We start from the raw sequence: 22,115 nt of genomic DNA, 5'->3' as shown, positions 1-22,115 counted from the left end.
AATTAACGGGAAATTAGAAACTGGATACAACTGCATTGAACTGATCTAAAAAAATAAATAACGGGAATTGGAAATTGGATGCAACTGCATTGAACTAACCTCAAAATATAAATAACGAAAAATCATAAACTGAATGCAAATGCATTAAACTAAGCTCAAAATATAGTTAAGTCATATGTTGTAGGAATGTCTCGATAAGTATAGTTTTGCATTTAAAATGGAGTTTATATTATCTTTTTCTGTATGATTGGGAACTCTTTGCAATTTAAGTAGCTTCAATATATATGAAATTCACTTTATTAGGCAATCCCACAAAACTTCAATCAAGCTTATATTATTAAACAACAAAATATAGTTGAAGGGTTTTATCAAAGGTGAATTTTTTTTTTAATGGAGAGTGAGGTTTTCACGTTATAAGAAATTTGGTTGAGTTATAAATATAATATTAATATATAATAGTTCTGCATATTTGCAAATATTTTTTAGAATAATTAATATAACAACACCCGTTCGTAGATAATCTTTGAAGATTTCACATAGTGAGTCATGCATAATTTAAAGAATAATTAATGGGAAATCGAACTGGATAATCTTCGATGATCCCACATAGTAAATCAAGCATAATTTACTTTTTATGTTATGTTTGCAAGGACACTATAGATGGATCAGTAGAAGTTGATATTACACACCACATTGGATAATTAAAAGGAAATCGGAAACTGGATTCAAATACACAAGTGAGCTCAAAGAGTAATTAACGGGAAATCGGAAATTTTATGCAAATGCAATAAACTAAACTCAAAAAGTAATTAACTAGAAATCGGAAACTGGGTGCAATTGCATTAAACTAACGTTAGATAATAACTAACATGAAATTAGAAATTGGATACAAATCCTTGAAAAATGATTAACGGGAAATCGAAAACGGTATGCAAATACATCAAAAAAATCTCAGATAATAATTAATGGGAAACTGGAAACTATATGCAACTACATTGAACTAAACTCAAAAAATAATTAACAGAAAATCAAAAACCAAATGCAACTGCATTGAACTAACCTCATAGAATAATTTGTGGAAAATCGAAGCTAAATACAAATGCATTGAAATAATCTCCAAAGATAATTAACGGTAAATCAGAAACCGAATATAATTGCATCGAACTAACCTCAAAGCATAAATAATCAGAAACTAGATGTAGATGTATTGAACTAACCTTAAAGAGTTATTAACGGAAAATCAGAAACTGGATCCAAATGCAATGAACTAATCTCAAAGACTAATTAATAAAACTTTGAAAAATGGATGAAACTGCACTGAACTAACCTAAATGAATAATTAATGGAAAATTATAAATTTGATGTAACTGCATTGAACTAACTTTAAAAAATAATTAACGGGAAATCGGAAAGTTGATGCAAATGCATTGAACCAACCTCAAACATAAAATTGAAAATTGGATGCAACTGCATTGAACTAACTTCAAAGAATAATTAACGGAAAACCAAAAATTGGATGCAACTGCATTAAACTAAAATCAGAGATTAACTAATGGGAAATCAGAAATTGGATGCAAATGCATTGAAATAACCTTAAAAAATAGTTAACTGGAAATCGAAAGTTCAATGTAACTGCATCGCACTGACCTCAAAGCATAAATGTCCACTTTTTTAGCCTTCTCACATGAGTAATTACAAGTAATTAAGAACCCAAAACGAAAGTGAGTTTATAAAAATAGACTCTTACATGTATGCAAACTATATAGAAATTATAAACTATCGAACTAACCTAGAAAAATAATTAACGGGAAATCATAAACTGAATGCAAATGTATTGAACTAACCTCAAAGTGTAATTAACGGGAGATTGGAACCTGGATGCAAATGTAATGAACTAATCTCAAATACTAATTAACGAAACATCGAAAACTGGATGCAAATGTACTGAATTAACTTTAATAAATAACTAATGGGAAATCATAAAGTGGATGCAATTGCACTGAACTAACCTCAAATAATAATTAACGGGAAATCGAAAACTTGATGCAACTGTATTGAACTAACCTCAAAGAATAATTAATGGGAATTTGGAAACTGGATCTAACGTACTACATTAAACTAACCTCAAAGAATAATTAATGAAAAATCAGAAACTTGATGCAAATGCATTGAACTAATAACCTTAAAACATATTTGTATTATATGTAGGGAGAATAAATGTCTCGACAAATATAGTTTTGCATTTTAGGTAGTGTTTATCATAATTCATTTATTGTGATTGGGAATGCCTTGCTATTCAAGTAGCTTCAATATTATTTTAGTCACATTGGGACTTCTTACAAAACTTCAATCAAACTTCTATTGTTAAACCTAACAATAAAAAGAAGTCGATGAGTTTTATCAATGTTTAATGCTTTCTTTTTATAGAGAGTGGTGCAAGAAATTTAAATGAGGAATTAATATAATTTTCATATCTCAAAGCTATGCATAGTTGCTAATATTTTTTAGAATAATTTAATATAATGACACCCGTTTGTAGGACACGTTCATGTGATAAATCTTTTCAAGTGGGAGTTGTGTATTCTTTGAGGATATGGAAACAATCAATCTGTTTTAGTGATTTGTACACATTAGTACGTAAGCTGAGCGGTGATGATTTACCGCTAAATCACTATAAATCTAATAAAACTATTATACAAGCTAGATCGAGTTTAAGATAATTCAATTTGAAAATTACAGATTAATATCCTAAACCACAAAGTGAAAATTCTATCTCAATTTGATCCCTTACTTTCCAAGTACTTATGTACCATAATCGCTGCTCATTAACGTATTTCGGTTTATTTTCAATAAAAATATATTTTGATTCGAAAATTTGCCGCTAAATCACTATAAATATAAGAAAACTATTATACAAGCTAGATCGAGTTTAAGATAATTCTATTTGAAAATTACGGATTAATATCCTAAACCACAAAGTGAATAGGCTATCTCAATTTAATCCCTTAGTTTCCAAGTACTTATGCACCATAATCGCTACTCATTAACGTATTTCGGTTTATTTTCAATAAAAATATATTCGGATTCTAAAATTTTCCGCTAAATCACCATAAATCTAATTAAAACTATTATACGAGTTAGATCGAGTTTAAGATAATTCTATTTGAAAATTATGGAATAATATCTTAAACTACAAGAGGCTATCTCAATTTGATCCCTTAGTTTCCAAGTACTTATACACCATAATCGCTTTTCGATTTATTTTCAATAAAAATATATTCTGATTCAAAAATTTGTGTAAGACATTTTGTAAAGCCTTTTTAGCACACAAAATATTTAATAGATCCCGAGCGTATGCCCAGGTCCAAAATCTAGTCCTAAGACTAAACATAACATAAACCTATAAACTTAATTAGATTTAGGCCAGAAGTAGGATCGTTGTCTACTTAGAATGACTTTCCCCAAGGCTCCCTGCTATAAACCCACCCTCCATCCACATATGCGTGCTTTCTAGCTAGCTAGATTCCCCATCCATGTTGTTTCCCCACAAATGAAAGATTATGTCATTGATAAGAGCCCAAAACTGTAGTTTTAACCCTGTAACAGACATACTTTTAGACCAATTATGTGAGTAATAATTAAGAGTTAACACTGATTACGTGTTTTTATGCATTTCAGGCTTCAAAGTCCATTATGTGCAGAAATGTGCCACTTTAGCGAGATAAATGAGCAAAGGTTGGTTACTAAGGAGTTCCGTGATTAAAGGCCAAGATTCAAGAAGAAAAAGCTTTCTAAAGCCCTGTCAAAAGCTGAAAAAGTCGACGCGTAAAACATCACACAAAGTCGTGAGAAACTTCCGAGGCCATATCTTTGGACTCAGACCTCGGAATGGGGCCTACCTTATGTCAAAACAACCGGCTCGGAAAGAGCTTTCCAATGGTCTAAGCCGTGATCCAATCAAAGGAGCAGAAGTGGACGAAAGGTCTATTGAAGCCAACTGCAGCTAAAGAGGCCTTTTTGGACTGAAAGAATTGGGTTTTGGGCCTGATTCTCTGACCCAAAACATGGCTCCAAGCCCATGCACGATTTTTGGATCTGAAAGTATAAAAACAAAAGCTTAGCTCTTTGTTAATGGTAGATTTTTTGGTAGAGAATAGTAGATTTTTAGGTTAGAAAATAAAGGAGTTTAGAATAGAAAGTAGCCATTAGAATAACTTCTAGATCTAGATTTAATTGTTTTAATTAAGTTTAATTTCAAATCCAATTCTTATTTTAGATTAAACTATTAGAATCATTACTCTTAATTAGTTTGATTAATAAAATAGCTAGTTGTTAAATTTCGATTCTTGTCATTTACATTTGTGTTAGATCTGATTCATTTATTACTTGTTATTCAATTCTTAGTTATTAATTAGATTTTAATTATTGTTTAATTTAGATTAGTAAATTTCAATTCTTTATATCATGTTTAGTTTAAATTTAATCGGAAATGATTGTGTAATGATTCTCGGCTAAACCTCCATTAGAGGGGGTTGAGAAACTTTGATGAAAGCTTGATTCCGACTATCGTAGAATCGTCGTAATTTCCTTTCCACTCTAGAAACGATTAGTTCACCATGAGAATGGGTTTAATCGCTCACATGCTAGTTATGAATTGGTAGGAATGCCATGTGTAATTAGGGATTAGGAAGAACCAATTGTTCTCAAGGCGATTCAATTCGGATTCTGACGATTAAATGGATTAATAGGATTAAGTCGAGTTAAGGTGGAATCAATCCCCCTCTAACTCCTTATCATAGAATCAACGTAGCATTCCCTTAGTTGTTTTAATAGTTGACTAGTGCATCTTGTGGGTAGTTGCATCGTAGTCTAGTTGCCACTTCGTAAATCTCTCATTAGACTTTATAGTTAGAATACTTATACTTAGAGAACATTAACATGCGGAAGGACTAGGAGTGGAACGAATCACTCTACTCCACTATATCTCATAGGATTGAGAGTAGAATTCTTTGATAATATAGGCATAATAAGATAGTTTGTAGTTTTACTTTTGTATAGAGTTTCATCGCTTTATTTCGTAGGTAAAACTATTTAATTTTATAATTTATCAAATGGCGCCGCTGCCATCTTAGTTGCACTTTCGCATTGTTTTCGTAGTGTAAGTACTTTTCTTAAAGTCCCATTTCACCCACCCACCCACCCGTGTTTGATTCATACTGTGGCTTTCCGTTTCATCGTTGAAAATTTCAGCGAGAAATTACACCGCAGCTTAATCTCGAAGGAAGGCACTGCCCCTATAGCTCGAACAACCGAAAACCCACCCCCATGGAGTCGCGACCATACTAAAAACACTGTAATTTGAAAATTACCCGGCGCCGATCAAGCTTCTATCGAAGCGACCAGCTCCCCTTTGTTAATTTTTCCGAATTCTACGCTTTTGACTCGAACTTTGATTTTTCAAATTTTTCAGTTGTCCTAACTTGTTATACACAACAACACGCGTAAACAAGACGCTATTCATAAGCGAAGCAAGGACGCTTGTCAGGTATTCCTTTCTTCCACACATCGCATCTCCCCGTAGAAGTTTATACTAGTATATCGAGAATTGTTTGGAGTGTTGATGTGTTTAGCTAAGTTTGGTTTTAGCCTTGTATGAGATTAAGGTCCGGCCGAACAAAAACACCGAACGTAATTACACAACAACGCCAACAAACAAGTCTATCTAGTATACCACCCACTACACCTCTAGCTACTATTTCACACACATCACGACCTGATGCCCGACGAAGAAGAGACTCCTCTCTCGACTTCTACAAAGCCTTGAGAGATAGCCCCAAATCTTGCATCGTTCTAGCGGACCCGATTAGAGATTTCGAATCCCCCAAATATTTTTAATTTGTTACCCATTTTTCATGGATTAGACCATGAAAAACCTTATCAACATGCGTAGGGATTGAACAAGTCCTAACAACATTCCACCATCCTACCCACGGTTGGTGCGGAACAAATTAAACTCGGGTATTCCCTTTCACCTTAGCCGATAAGGTGTGCGTCTTGGTTAATTGCCCAAGCCTAATTCTCAGGACTCGTGGGCTAAACTTGTTCACCTATTTATGGAACATTTTACCCACCCCTAAAGACGGATGAGATGCTTTCCAAGATTCATTTCTTTTCGACAAAATCCTCATGAATCATTTTCGAGGCTTGGAATTGTTTCACCGATCTCCTTATAGAGTGTCCACATCATAACTTAGCGAAAGACACGTTAGTTCGTACCTTTTTCAAAGGACTTCTACACCACCATAAAGAAGTCCTAGACATAATGAATGGGGGTAGTTTCTTAAGTAAAGGAGCCTCGGAGGCTTATAAATTTTTAGAGGATCAAACTAAGCGAAATAACAACTGGGGGGTAGTGATGATATCCACCGCTCCGCTAGTTCATCAAATACAGTTAAGGCCGCCGGTATGTTTGAAATTAAACACGATGCCGAGCTTAAAACTCTAATCGAATCACTCACTAAAAAGGTAGAGGCCATTTCTATTCAACAAAAGCCTATCCCCGTCATGAATGTAAATTCAAATCCATGTAGTTTCTGTTGGAGCCCTGAGCATCCCGACTCCCACTGTCCTATAGCCTATGAACAGGCTTGTTCCATTAATAGTGAACCTAAAGCCCCTTGGAGACAAAATCCCAACTTCGGTTGGAGAAATAACCAACATGTCACACCTCCAGGGTACAATAATCAATATGTTAGGCCAACACAAAGTTTTAACCAAGCTCCACCACCACAAGGACAGGGTCAGGGTAATTTTAATAATTATAACAACCAAGTGCAACCTCGACAAGGTCAAGCACAAAGTCAAGGTGGTTATAATAATTATAATGCTAATAGAGGTATCGTTCCGGTAAATAATAACTATCAAAATCCACCCATAAATAATTCACGTGAAATAGTTCCAAATACACCACTCGACTACTACTACACCCACACAACCGGATCGTCTTGGCACCTTCATACAAGTGAGCCAAAAACTTTTCCAAACCATGGCTCAATCTAACCAATAGCTTCTACAATCCGTTAATAATTTAACCCAACAGTTAGCTCAAGATAAAGCCCAACCCAAAGGTGTGTCTCCAGGTCACGCAATACCTAATCCTAAAACAACAAATACAGCCTTTGAGATAACCGATAATACTAGTAATGAATATGAAAATGTAGGTGAGCTAAAGGCCATCACCACTCTCCGTTCTGGCAGAGTGGTTAATAACAAAGTAACTATGCCTATAGTAACCCCACCAGTAGCCCCTACACCTGCTATTTTACTAGATACCGAAATAGAAACTGAAGAGCCTACCACGGTAGAGGTACCAGTTACAACACAACTTAAGAAACAGAAAGCCACGGTTAAACATCCGTGTGATACCATTGCTAAATATAGACGAAACCACCATTTCCACAAAAATTAGCCGTGTTAACTAGGGATACTAATTATGAGGAGATTAGGGACGCCAAGAATCTAACTATAAACCTTCCCTTCCTCGAAGCTATTAAAAAGCTACCACACCATGCTAAGTTTCTTAAGGAGTTGGTACTACTAGGCGTAAGACAAATATACCAAAAGATGCCTTTTTACGTAACAATTCCCAACTCTATCCAACATAATGGAATTGTTAAGTACAAGGACCCCGTCGCCCCATCGCATAATGCACCTTAGGAGATTCCTATACGACGACCGCGTTATTAGACTTGGGGGCTAGTGTTAACTTACTCCCATTTTATTTGTATAGACAAATAGGTCTAGACGAGATGCAACCCACTAAAATGACGCGTTGCAAATTAGCCGATCGGTCCATTAAGTATCCTAAGGGTGTCGTCGAAAATGTTCTCGTAAAATTCAGGATTTCTACTATCCGGCTGATTTTGTCATCCTCGATACGAGAAGTCGTTAACGACTCGTCCCGATCATCTTAGGGCGCCCTTTCCCCGGCAACCGCCAATGCGCTCATTAATTGCCGCGATGGTTCAATGTCCATGTCTTTTTGGCCATCTTGTTTGTTGAAGTCAATGTTTTTAAAATAAAGACACAGTTTACCCGATTCGTCTATGGATGGAGAGGTTAGCATGATCGAGAGCTTTGCTCGAGATTATTTCAACAACACATTCCCTGATAATCATATGCCCGAATTTCTTTCCTTTGGAAGTTCAGACTCCAACATTTCCATCCCTACACTAGTCGATACACATATTACGTATGGGGATGAGATAGATGACTTTCTCAAAGATGTAGAGGACTATCATAGTAACGAGGATATGACCAATCTAGATGAGCAATTCGATGAGTTTCTTAGAGCAGGTGATGATTCACCCTATCAAGAACTACTTTGCACAACATCCACCTCGACTCCCCTCCTTCCACCCTTTCAAAGGAATCTCGAGTTTGCACTCGATCCTGTTGTTTCTTCTGTGCTTCATAATTTTTTAAATTTACCTAGTAAACAAATACTTCAGAAGACAAAAGCGTTTGACAACTTCATTTTCAGACTTGAGACAGTCCCTAACTACACCATAAATGAGTTTTGTGCTAAACCCACATCCTCATTGTTTACATGCTTTCCTTCTACAACTTACCCATATCCACCATATTCTCCACAACCATTCACTCTTCCACACTTATTCACTAGGACACCCTCTCGTTCAAAAATGAAAAAGAAGGTGCATGCTACGTTATGTACTAGGGTTATCCGACTTCGCTTTCATTTCACTAGGTTGCGTCATAGGAAATCTTGGTGCTTGATTGTGTTTGGATATATTTTCTATGATATTTATTTATGGAATGATCCACAATTATTTCGGTTGTTGATATATGATAAACTGCATATTCATACATATGTTTAGATAAAGTCTCGAGTATCTGACTATAAACGACTCAACTTTTGTGTTTGGTGCATTTCCTTTCATTTCCATATATTGGTGAGTGCACCATTAAGGTAACCGGACCCTCCCTACGGAGTGTGTGGCTGTAAGTCCCGGATCCTAAGTCCACGTTTAAACATAATTCACGTTTTCCACTCTTGCATGTTTTCTCGGATTTTTGAGTCATGTTTCTCTATGGGGTGAATTATGTCTTTCTTGTTTATTGTTTTTCTTTTTAAAATTAAAAATATATAAATATATATTAAAGAATAAACATAGTAATATAGGAAGTCTCGGGAATCTGACTTTAAAAGACCCACTGCTAAAAACAAATTTTCTAAGCTTCGTTGTAAAAAAATTTGTTTGGGGGTGGGGTGTTCGTGTTTCCATCCTAAAATGTTTTATGTCCCATTAGAATTGCTTAGGCCGTTTAATTGTATTCCGATTCGGGTTGACACAATCTATGAATTTAGAGTTCAGTCGTTCGCATAACGTACGTCATGCACGCACTTTGAGGCATTTTACACTATCTTATATGTCATCCACGGTCGGAATAGAGTGTTTTATAGATCATTGGATTGGAAAATTCTCTCCTGATCATTTCCATATCTCATTTGCAAAAATCGGACCGGTAACGAAGCGGCAATTTTGATTTGAAGTTTCGCGAAAAAAATCGAAAAATTCACAAATTTCGATTTGGGCTTGGGCCCATCCCGCACCCACAGGAAGCGCACTCGCGCCCTTACCTTAGCCCAACAGTCGCGATCATCTTTTCCAAACCGCCATTAACGCCACCAAAGCTCCAAAAACCTAAAACAAAATAAAATTAAAAAGAAAACTAAATTTACCTACGCCCACAATCAAGACCCAACCCAAATCGACTCCAACCGCGACCGCCCCACCCTACACCGATTTGCATCAACAAAACCACCGAAAAATCAAATTAAATTAAAATTTTGTGTGTTTGCCACCACCGTCGCCACCACCACCACCGCTTGCTTCAGTCGGGTCGATACAAATTCCACCACCACATCCCATTTAAACCCCCACTACATTCCAAACATTAAATGGCTCAACAACGCCGAATTTTGCTTTTGCGAGAAAGCTTTTATCGGCGACCACTTCGCTACCGCTTTATGGTGATGAAATGATCGAGAGATGGAATAGCTTGTGGTACTTTCGGCCGAGCCTATTACCATGAGGACTTAGTCCGACGGTTCTACTATACGAGGGAGTTAGAAGGGACTAGGATTTTTGTTGTGGTGGCGAAGAGGAGGAAGGAAGTGACGACGAGGTTGTTGGCTGAGATTCTAGGCATTCCGCCTAGAATCCATCTGGATGTCACATTGCAGGAGTCCCAATATAATGGGGTAAAACCATTGATGAACGTGACGGTTACAGAAGGGAACTACAATGCGAGATCGCATTGTGTTCGCCAGGCATCCCTTAGGACCAACCAGCTGGCTGCAGCTCAGTGGATTGGTCGGAACGTCCTGGGGAAGGAGAAGGTCAGCGACATCGGCCTGAACTGCCTCCACATCTTATGGATACTCCAGGAGCAGAAGTACTAGTTATGTATCTTGGAGTTTTTACTTAGCATGATTAGGGGAGTAGGGAAGTCTGTTGCACCTCTCCCTGTGTTGATAACCAAGATCATGCTGAAGTTGAGAGCAGCACTTAGGCGTCGGATAGGACTTACATCACCCTACACCGAAACCCTCGCATCTATAAGGAGTGTGTCCAACGAGTTTGGAGGTTGGCTGAGGATCGAGAAGAAGAAGAGGAGGATGGTGGTTATGAGAATGCCGAGGAGGATGGGGGAAACGAGAATGCCTCGGAGGATGAGGAGGATGTGACTTGTTTTGATGCGGATGCCTTGGAGAGGTGTTGGTCAGACGCAGAACGCATGGCTGTGATTCATCGTGGCATGCGTTCGCTCAACACTATCTGCGAAGACCTCCGGACTCGACAGGCAACGATTCATCATAACTTTGAGATCCGTACACAGAGAGAGGATGAGAGGTGGGAATAGATGAGGGCCGAGCTAGAAGCTCAGCGCCAGTTCCGGGCTGACATGCTTTCACGATTCCCACCTCACGGGGATTCTCCGTCTGAGGACACACCATCGAGGCATGAGCATCGTCGCCGAAGGACGGATGGTGCTAGCCCATCGGGAGCTCAGGAGCCATCTCCTGACCGTGTGCCCTCCACTACCAGTATAGGAGTGATTAGAGATAGTATCGTTTAATGTTCTATTTTTATTTGTAGTTTCATTATTGTCATTTATTTTCATGTAAGTTTTATTTCCGTAATTTGAATTTTGTAGTGAAATGTACTTCGAATGAAAATTTTAATATAATGTGGTTATTTTCATTATGCGTGGTTGTTTAATATTGATCCCACCTTCCCAAATTGTTTGGGGGTGGTTTTATCTATTCCAGCATGATTTTTATATGACCCTCGTCTTAGAATTTATTATGAATCAAGGTGAAAATATGGCCGTTTAGGCATATCTATGAATAAGTATCATGGTAGGATGAAATATCGATTAAATAGGTAGATTCTATCATAAATTCAACCTAAAAGATACTAGGCTTGTTTTAGAATCAAGAAAATGAGTTGTTTCCGCTTTTCGGTTTGGAAATTTTGGTATTTCCGAAAACCGCCGCGAAAAAACCTTTTGGCAACTTCCGATCCGTTTTTAGCAACTTAAAACCTATATAAACTTCATACATTCTACACTCACAACTCACAATACACCTAACCTCCATCACTCACCGCTTCACACCCACGAATCCCACGTTTTCGCCTCATTTTCCGAAGTTTCAAGAACTCCGAAGCGCTTTCGCAAGGCTTCTACAGAGCGCACTCGCGCTCTGCAATTTTTTCAGTTTTTTTTGTCAGAGCTCACTCGCGCCCAAGGTGAGTGCGACCCGCACTCAAACACTGGAATTCTAAAAACTTCAGAGCGCGCCCGCGCCCAAGTAGAGCGCACTCGCGCCCTGACTTCCGTGGACCAGAAAAAATCCAGTTTTCTGCGGGTAGTTTCCGGATCATTCGCAGCTATTCCAGAGCGTAATTTTGAGATGACATCTCCAACATTGATACCGGAACAGTCTTTCGAAGATTTGTTCCAAAGCACTACTTATGGTGCTTGGTTTCGCGAAGCGATCACATACGTTGGTTGGGAGCCGCTTATGGTAAGACCTGATGCACTTTATTCTCCAACACTAGCATCTTATTTTTACGATAACTCCATTTTCTTTGAAAGACCAGATGGAGAACAAGTGTTCTCCATCAACATTGATAATGAACCAATGGAAATTACCAGGTTCTTGCTAGCATTTGTTCTTGGACTTGCTATGCCCGCTGAAATACAAGACCCATGGTGTTATTGGGTAGATAATATGTATGTCTACACTTATGAGTTTTTGCATGAGTCGATGGGGCGGCATTTTCCGTGACGAGGACCAAGGGGACTATAACGCCGCTTTTGGTAGCCCTGTCCATGAACATAGAAACTGTTATGTTTTGGATCATGCTAAACATTTTAGGGGAATGGCATTTTTCTTCTGTGAATGATGCCACTTGCAGCGTTTTCCTTGCTTTAGCCACGGGACGTATGTGTCATGACCTTCCCCGAACCTTGATGTCTAGTTTAGCTCGATCCCATAGCATGAGGCATAAGTCTTCTTATGCCCGCTCTAGTTTCCCCGTGCTATGTTTCTTTCCTATTTTTGTACATGTTTCACGGATTGGACTACGGCCCGAATCGCATTAATGCGATCCATCAATATTATTATTCGATCCTTCGTGGTAATGATTGGCAAGGGTGGAGGATACAACCTCATCGGGTTGCACCCTACACCCGTCGGACCAAAGTGGCTCTTAATAGGTTAGCAATAATAGATGATAAATGGCGGGAAGCCCGGCAAATTATCATGGCATGGCAGATCTAAAGGAACCTCACTTCTTTATGGAAGAAGAGGATGAGAAAGATGATGAGTAATGCGGAGATAAGATAAGTTTTCATTCTAGTTAGTGTCCGCTTATGTCCCAAGCAATTTCATTCTTGTTAACCCCATAATGGGTAGAACTTCGTTATAGAGTTCGCGTCGGTTTTTATTTCCTTTATTAGTACGTTCTAACTTTGTTTTGCGGATGTTCCCGAATTTCACACGCTTCAATGGTATTTTTCCCCTCTTTTATTTACAATTCTTTGAGGACAAAACATGCTTCTTGTTTGTTTGCATAGAAACACGCGTAATTAAGGCATCCGTTAGGATATAGATATGTATAATATGCATTTGTTTTCTAGTTAAAATTTCAAAAATTCAAAAATATAAATAAATAAGTTATGCTATACACTTAGGAATAGTGGTATTGTTTTCCTTCTCTATGCTCTTAACAATCTAGAAGTCTCAATGTAGTCATTTGCATCGTAAATAATTGTTAGAAACTTAGGTTAATATGTAGGTAATAATCTTTGCATCTATCTATAAATATATTACATGAGTATCTATGATTGTTAGCAGTAAGTTTATGAAATCTAGGCTAGAGTACTTATTCTACAAATCCTGTGAGAATATAGCCTAAAGCCTTATATGAGTGAAACATTTGAGAAATGACACAAAGGAGAAGTAAAATCCGGATAGAGAAATCACACGTCCACTTGCTTGATCACTATGCCATATCCTAAGCGAGAATTTAGGCCCTCTTTGGATCGATATAGCCAGAAATTCAAACTTATGAATTATTTTCCGCTAGTCGCCCCTCTGAGCCTTTCTTTAGCCTTCCATAAACCACAATTCCTTTACCCTGTTACAAAACAAAACAAAATAAAAAATTCAATGTACCAAATCTAGAATAAGTCTGAGAATAGAATGAGTGAAGAAAGAAGAAGAGAAAAACCTGTATACACAAAAATTAGTTAGTTGCTTCCGAAAAGAAAAAAGTTTCCATCCAAGGAAAAGAAAAAAAAAAAAAATAAATAAAAACTCTAAAAATAGAATAAAAGGGAGTCAAAAGCCAAAGAAAAAGAAAAAAAGAAAAATATGGCTAAGGATGGAAACAAAGTATAGAAGCAAAAAAGAAAATAACAAGGTTTTCTCTAAGTTACATAATATGAAACTCTATTATCTCGGACTTGTCCTTTTTTTGAATATCCATTTTTTCCTTCTTAAACCATCTCCTAATCCCCGCAACACCTAATAAAGACCTCTAGCTCAATTAGGAATAGGTTAGTGTGATAGTAAGTGGCAGATGTGTTTGATCGACTCCGGCTTCCTTGTTGTCATTGAGATTGTAAGGTAAAGTGTGCCCACTGCATACTGGAGTAGCGGAACTTGAGTGGAAAAATCAGAGTGTTGTATCTTGACTATTATTGTGAGAACCTACTTAAGGACGCTATCCCGAGTTTCAGAAACGAACCTGCTAGGCATTTCATAGTATTACTCATTGTATATATGTTTATTGTAGATGATTGATTATTATGCATATATTAGCTTAGGTTTTGACTTGATTACTCTATATGCATTGCTAGTGAGAGGTATAGTTAATTTAGAGCATGAATAAGGAAACAATAGTTTTATTTCTTAGTCGTTGTAGTATAGATGAAGTTTGTGAGTACCTTTATCGAAAAACTCTCACGAGGTTATAACTCGTCCCACTAGGGAATTCCTAGTGGTTTAAGGCCTTTGTTGCATATGGTCAATGCAATCACACTCAGCGAAACGAGAGTAGTTAGAACTCCATTTTTGGTCACTTATTCCAATTTCTCATCTTTGCTTGAGGACAAGCAAAATGCTGTTTGGGGGTGGTTTGATAAGAGCCCAAAATTGTAGTTTTAACCCCTCAGAATGATATACTTTTAGACTAATTATGTGAGTAATAATTAAGAGTTAACACCGATTACGTGTTTTTATGCATTTCAGCTTCAAAGTCCATTATGTGCAGAAATGTGCCACTTTAGCAAGATAAAGGAGCAAAGGTCGGTTACTAAGGAGTTTCCGTGATTAAAGGCCAAGATTCAAGAAGACAAAGCCTTTCTAAAGCCCGGGCCAAAAGCTGAAAAGTCGACGCGGGCAGAAATAGCACACAAAGTCAGCAGAACTTCCAAAGGCCATATCTTTGGACTCAGACCTCGGAATGGGGCCTACCTTATGTCAAAACGACCAGCTCGGAAAGAGCTTTCCAATGGTCTAAGCCGTGATCCAATCAGAGGAGCAGAAGTGGACAAAAAGTCTGTTGAAGACAACTGCAGCTGAAGAGGCCTTTTTGGACTGAAAGAATTGGGTTTTGGGCCTGATTCTCTGGCCCAAAACATGGCTCCAAGCCCATGCACGATTTTTGGATCTGAAAGTATAAAAACAAAAGCTTAGCTCTTTGTTAATGGTAGATTTTTTGGTAGAGAATAGTAAATTTTTAGGTTAGAAAAGAAAGGAGCTTAGAATAGAAAGTAGCCATTAGAATAACTTCTAGATCTAGATTTAATTGTTTTAATTAAGTTTAATTTCAAATCCAATTCTTGTTTTAGATTAAACTATTAGAATCATTACTTTTAATTAGTTTGATTAATAAAATAGCTAGTTGTTAAATTTCGATTCTTGTCATTTATATTTGTGTTAGATCTGATTCATTTATTACTTGTTATTCAATTCTTAGTTATTAATTAGATTTTAATTATTGTTTAATTTAGATTAGTAAATTTCAATTCTTTATATCATGTTTAGTTTAAATTTAATCGGAAATGATTGTGTAATGATTCTCGGCTAAACCTTCATTAGAGGGGGTTGAGAAGCCTTGATGAAAGCTTGATTCACTATCATTCGAATCGCCGTAATTTCCTTTCCACTCTAGAAACGATTAGTTCACCATGAGAATGGGTTTAATCGCTCACATGCTAGTTATGAATTGGTAGGAATGCCATGTGTAATTAGGGATTAGGAAGAACCAATTGTTCTTCGGGCGATTCAATTCGATTACTGAATTTATTAAATGCGTTAATAGGATTAAGTCGAAGTTAAGGTGGAATCAATCCCCTCTAACTCCTTATCATAGAATCAACGTAGCATTCCCTTAGTTGTTCTAATAGTTGACTAGTGCATCTTGTGGGTAGTTGCATCGTAGTCTAGTTGCCACTTCAGAATCTCTCATTAGACTTTAGAGTTAGAATACTTCGACTTAGAGAACATTAACATGGAAGGACTAGGAGTGGAACAAATCACTCTACTCCACTATATCTCATAGGATTGAGAGTAGAATTCTTTGATAATATAGGCATAATAAGATAGTTTGTAGTTTTACTTTCGTATAGAGTTTCATCGCTTTATTTCAGGTAAAACTATTTAATTTTATAATTTATCACCATCAAGAAAAAAATCTTAACATATTATTTATAGAGTGAGTAAATCGACCATTATTTAAAAAATAAAACCATAACCAAAACTCTTATATAAGATGTTAAATTGTTTGTTCCACAAGTTCCAGCTAAAGTATAAGTGTCTTTGCTTTTGAATAAAACTTTTTTTCTTCTTCTTATTATATGCACAAAAATGTATTTTTTTCATTTACTTTTAAGGATGAATGTGTTTCAGGTTTTCACGCGTTTAAAGACAATGGCATGCTAAAATTTGAAGTGAGTGGGCATTATAGTTGACTACTCGACTACTACTTTCCAGTCTAAGGAGGGTGTATTGATTACAATTTTATAATAATTAAAAAGGTGTTGCCATAAAAAATTACGGACATTTTCAATTATCCGCATCTAATCACTTAATATTAAGGCATTAAGCGCGACATTAATTAAGCTATTGAGGTAGTAAAACACAAAGATTTATTCCAAACAATAAGTTCATTATGTCATGTATATAGATGATTAAATTGGGCCAAAGGGGATATTATTTGTTGAAAATCCCTTCGATCAATATGAGGCATAGCAATAGGAAAAATTGAGACTTTAAAATGGAACCTCGTGAACATATAAAAGAACTCGGATTCTCTGCAAAAATTATTATGGATTAATTATATACTAGAAAATAGATCCGTGCATATGCACCAACTTTTTTGAAAATTTGTTCAACAATCATAACTACACATACATATAAAAATTTTCTATGTGATTTCTGTTTTCGTCATTTACTCGTTTTAATTTCATAACAAATTATTTTGATCAAGTCTTAAAAATCTGTTTTAATTTCTCAACAAATTGTTTTAATTAAGTTTTAAAACCCCGTTTTTAATAGGATAATGATTCTCGTTTTAATTAGAAGTGTTAGATTTATCTTTTTCAATAGGCCGGGGAGGAATTCCCATTATAATAGGAGAAGAATTCCCATTTTAATTAGAAGTGCTAGAATTTCCTTTTCAATAGGAGAGAAATTCCCGTTTTAATGGAAAATGATGATGTAGGACTTTAATAGAGCTCGAAAAATACCCTTTGTGGGAGCTTTAATATCAACAAATTATTTTAATTAAGTTTTAAAAACCTATTTTTTAATTAGGGGAGAGATCCCGTTTTAATTTAAAAGTGTGATTCCCATTTTTAATAGGAGAATGATTCTCGTTTTAATTAGAAGTACTAGATTTTTTTTCAATAGGGGAGGAATTCTCATTATAATAGGAGAAAGATTTCCGTTTTAATTAAAAACGCTAGAATTTCTCTTTTCAATAGGAGAAAAATTCATGTTTTAATAGGAGTTGATGACGTAGAATTTTAAAAGAGCTAGAAAAATACTAATTGTAAAAGTTTTAATATTAATATATTGATTGATATAGATAAGAATTTGTTTAGGTTAATGCTCTTAGGATAATACTCCACAAGTTAACTTCTTCCTAGATAAAGCCTAGAACTATCATCGAATCACTTGGCATATAATTGCCAACTATAGTGCTCCATATATATTATAAACTATACTCAAAATGTTATTCGCATAACCCTGTCATATACCTGGAATTTGCATTTGTTGTTGGTTATTAACTTCTCGAGTAAGTGCCCGAATACCCATCACGCACTCTCACATTTTTAACATATGCACTTTTCTTCATTTTCATTTTTCTTTCTTGGATCTCATTCTGATTTTCAAACACATGCAGGCTACAATATGATAATACATATTGAACGTCTAGACCTGTAAAAAGAACACCGGTTTATTATGAAAGGGTACTTTTATTTGCACATTTGATTTATGCTTCTTTGTATGACATTGTTTCTTTAACAATCTAATGATATATCTAATAATCATCCAAACACAACCTCTCATATATATACACTCGAACACTCAATTTAGAAAATGACAAAGTTAACACGAGATAAAATGCCAAGGTGCAAACTCTCCAAAGTTCTTTCTCATTAATGTAGAGAATTGTGGTTCTATATATTGGTTTAAGACCACTATAAAAGGATCGGATGATCACCGATAGTCATATTTGGAAGACAGGTAAATGTAATGCATGGTTATGCATGTGATGTTGTTTTTCTATTCAATGTATATAGAGCAATAGAGTACGTTTACATGTGAATCCATATAGCTTTTTCCATCACAATAAGAGTTGACTAAAACAATCTAGATTTTGTATTTGGATATCATCGACAAACACAAATGAACTCAAAAGCAAAATTGTATTTGGCACTTGGGACGGTTTCCTGTAGAAGCCCAAATGGTAAGCAAAACCTTAAGTATATGTACTTAACTAATTTAATTTATAAATAATACATTGGCTTTCTTTGAATTGAATATATACAACTTTCTTACATTTCATTTTAGCTCCTGGAATAGAAATTGGAACCGACTCTTATAACAAATACAAGATACGGTGAGTAAAATCACTTCATTCAGGAGTGAGGATTAAATTAACTAATCGAGGCGGCTGTCTTCAGTTTCCTAAGTTTGTCATTTTTTTTCCTTGAGTACAGGAAGATGGGATAGTGCTAAAAATAAAATTTCAAAATTTGTGCTCATTTTGAGTGCAGAAAGATGTGATAGTACTAAAAGATATGGGTCAAGATGCTTATAGAATGTCCATATCATGGAGTAGGATCCTACCAAGTATGTTTCACCTATCTAACTTCATAAATGGGTGTGGATGCTTATAGAATGTCCATATCATCATGGAGTAGGATCTTGCCAAGTTGTATAATAATATGATGTCCTATATGACCTACTCTTGGTATTGCATAAGAAAGCTATTATTGAATTTACATTGTACTGAGCAGTTCAAAGTGATGGAACTATGTACAGTTGAACTTGAAATTGCTCAACAACATTTATTCGATACGTAACAAATTTTGGTTGCAAAGAGAGCCACCTAAACATTTTTTGGTTGTAGGAATTTTAATAATTTTGGAATAAAATATATTGAAGCTTAAAAATTCTTACGAGTGTTCTACTGATAATTGATAGATGATAATTCTTTGGTCCAAAAGAGTGAAGAGTGTTTGTGTGAATTATTGTTATACTTATTTTTGTGGCACTTTATTAATACCATCAAACTTAACCCTTTCAACATTAGTGCAAATATTGGAAGAACTTTGTGGTACTATTTTTTCATCCGAACTTTGTTTTGCAATGTGCTTGCAGAAACATTGAGAATAGATATATCTACTATAAGAAATGAGAAAAAAATGTGGAATAAGAAAGAATATTTGAGCATTTTATTGTAGGTTCAAGGTGTGTGTTAGAAGCTTCAAGTTTGGAAAGAAAATGTTATTTGAAAGACACACTCTTCTTCCATCCATTTGATTATTAGATTGTTCAAATCTGAAAATTAATGGTCATTACTCATTTTACCCACCCAATCTTACGTTAACACTTTGACATGTTCACATTGACGAAAGACATAGAACGACATGATCTTCTCTGTTATTCATGTTGGAATTGAATAAGTATATTTTGCATATATACAAACAATTACCTAGAAAAAGAGAAAATATTTGGGGGAGTATTCTAAGTAGGTGAACGCATTTTCTTGAAAGAGAATTTTTTGTTGTATTCATCAATTCATCGTAGAACACGTTTATGTGATAAATCTTTTCAAGTGGGAGTAGTGTATTCTTTGAAGATATGGAAACAATCAATCTATTTTAGTTATTTGATAGATATTTTAGTCATTTGTATACATTAGTATGTAAGCCAAGCGGTGATGATTTACCGCTAAATCACCATAAATCTAAGAAAACTGTTATACAAGCTAGATCGAGTTTAAGATAATTCTATTTGAAAATTACGGATTAATATCCTAAACTACTAAGTGAAGAGGCTATCTCAATTTGATCCCTTAGTTTCCAAGTACTTATGCATTATAATCGCTGCTCATTAACGTATTTCGGTTTATTTTCAATAAAAATATATTCTGATTCGAAAATTTGCCGCTAAATCACTATAAATCTAATAAAACAATTATACAAGCTAGATCGAGTTTAAGATAATTATATTTAAAAATTACGGATTAATATCCTAAACCACAAAGTGAAGAGGTTATCTTTTGATCCCTTAGTTTCCAAGTAATTATGCACCACTGCTCATTAATGTATTTCAGTTTATTTTCAATAAAAATATATTCTGATTCGAAAATTTGGGTGAGACAATTTGTATAGCCTTTTCAGCACACAAAATATTTAATAGATCCCGGGCGTATGCCCGGGTCCAAAATCTAGTAAACTCTATGCCAAAACCTATATAAAGTTACCACTGTACTAGTGTAGTACTTTATTAGTACTTTAGTAGTATCCTTGATAATTGTCATTAACAATTCTTTATGTTTTTTTACCTATTTAATATTAAACAATTGTCATTAACTTATAATGTTAAATAATTGTCATTAATGATTTTTGATAATTGGCATTAACTTATTTAATGTATTTTTTTGAACTTATTCATTTGTGAAAAATAATGTCCCAAGTACCATATTTTCTTTTAGGGTTACAATTGTCTTATTCATGATACTCATGGTTTTAGGATGTTTCTCTTATTATTCAAGAAAAAAACTTTCAAATTTGTTGTATTACTCATAAGGGTGTCTTTGGTTGTAAGGATTTAATTCATAGTCGTACATCATCGGACCTGGCAGTAGAAAACTTTATTAACTGCTGCATGCTGATACATGCATTTAAAAACTTCCAAATTTGTTGTCTTACTCATAAGGGTGTCTTCGGTTGTAAAGAGTTAATTCGCGGTCACACAATATTTTTTATAAGAATTAGTTAGAGGTTAGTCATATTGCGGTCATGCAATATGACTTGGTAGTAGAAAGTTTTATTCACTTATGCATGGCAGATATTGAAGGTATGAATATATAAGCTTTATTCACTTCCAAAAGTGTAAACCCTTGATGTATGTTTTGACCTAAGCAACCAAAACGTAGTGTGAGGGCGGATGCGAGTGCGTGAGCCCGAGCGTCAAAACGCCTTAACCTCAAAAAAATTCCCCAATTAAAAACTCCTTTAGAGCATATACTCTTATACATTTAATTAAATTATATTATAGAAATACTAGCAATCTTCCTCCCCCAGTTTTTAGTATTTTCCGATAATTCTTGATTATAAGTGTGACAGGATACTTCGGACAGCCTATTGCTTTCACTTATGAACAAGATGAGGTGGGGCACAATATTATATTTCCTATCTGTTTATTGAGAATTTTTAAAGTTTTTTTAGTCCTATCTATGTGTAGGTCGTACCGCGTGACATTGTTTGCAGTGATGAAAGATTGAAAAAAATTTACCATGTTAAGTATCAATTTTCTTAGAGATGGTATGATTGTTAGTAACTTAGTATAACAATTTTTGTCTCTTTAACCAATTCGGTCCTAATTGTGTTTTTTAAGCGCAGGTCACGGCGAAAAGTTGGTCGAACCATTGTTGTTACGTTGTTGTCTCGGAACTCAACAGTTGGATACATATTCAAGTTCCGATGTAAGGATTTATTAAATTAAGTAGTTAAACTATACAAAAATTGTTGTAAAGTAAATAAGTTCATAGGTAATCATATGATTGTCGAAATAGCTATGCATTTTCAGGTTTAAATTTAAGATGGAAACGAGTGAATTGAGAGTTTTTTTTTTTTTTTTTTTTTTTTTTTTTTTTTTTTTCTCTCTCACTCTCTCTGGTAAAAAGGTGATAAAGATACAACTTAAACTAGATGTGCATGCGAAGATCAGAAGTGTTGCTTAAAAATAACATACTAAGAGCAGATAGATTGAGATT

The sequence above is a fragment of the Coptis chinensis genome, chromosome 6 (genome assembly GCF_015680905.1).
Source record: "Coptis chinensis isolate HL-2020 chromosome 6, ASM1568090v1, whole genome shotgun sequence".
NCBI lineage: Eukaryota > Viridiplantae > Streptophyta > Magnoliopsida > Ranunculales > Ranunculaceae > Coptis > Coptis chinensis.
This window is presented reverse-complemented; position numbering follows the sequence as displayed.